This window comes from Myotis brandtii, unplaced genomic scaffold, assembly GCF_000412655.1.
Source record: "Myotis brandtii unplaced genomic scaffold, ASM41265v1 scaffold357, whole genome shotgun sequence".
Classification (NCBI taxonomy): Eukaryota; Metazoa; Chordata; class Mammalia; order Chiroptera; family Vespertilionidae; genus Myotis; species Myotis brandtii.
This window is the reverse complement of record NW_005363729.1, coordinates 763,308-764,203: the sequence shown is the minus strand read 5'-3', so window position 1 is coordinate 764,203 and position 896 is coordinate 763,308.

Here is an 896-nt window from a genome sequence, read left to right as displayed (position 1 = left end):
GGGGGGGGGGGGGGGGGGGGGGGGGGGCTGGGTAAACAGCGTCAGTTCCATCCAGGGGGGCCTGGGTCCAGCCTCAGCGGGATGGGTTGTAGGCGCATATCGACCGCCCGCTGCACGGGCCAGCAGGGACCCCGACCTCCACTCGTGCCACCCCACAGGCCCCGGGTCCCTGCGTCACGCTAGTACCCGGCGTCCGGGGCGGGGGGGGGGGGGGGCTGGGTAAACAGCGTCAGTTCCATCCAGGGGGGCCTGGGTCCAGCCTCAGCGGGATGGGTTGTAGGCGCATATCGACCGCCCGCTGCACGGGCCAGCAGGGACCCCGACCTCCACTCGTGCCACCCCACAGGCCCTGGGTCCCTGCGTCACGCTAGTACCCGGCGTCCGGGTCCTCCATGAGTGATGAGTCCTCACGCCCACCCCGCAGCTGTGGCCCGGACACTAGGGCACAGGGAGGAGTCGTCGTGGGCTGGGCTGCCCAGGGGTCCTCAGCCGGAGCCTGTCCATTCTGCTACCTCCCCTGCCCTGCCTTCGCCTCCCCCACGCCTCCCGCTTCCTCGCCCTCCCCTGCCCTCGAGTCTCCTGCTCAGGGGACGATGCTTCCAGAAGGAAAGGGCGTGCGGAGAAAACGAGGCGCGGCGCAGGGGCAATAACATCGCCCACGGAAGCGATTATTCAGGCCACCGCGTCGCCAAACAGAAAGTTCCATCTCAATAGAAACCTGCTTAGTAATTAGAGGAGCTCTCGTGTGGGCAGCTCCATGAGCTGGGATTCGAGTCCCGATATTTTTAATTTTGTAAATGGTTCGCCGGAGCCAGCGCCTCTGCAGTGAGTGTGTGAGCCGAGCTCGGAGCCCAGGTGAGGCCAGAAGCGGGAGTGGCGAGCGGCGGTGCCCTGTG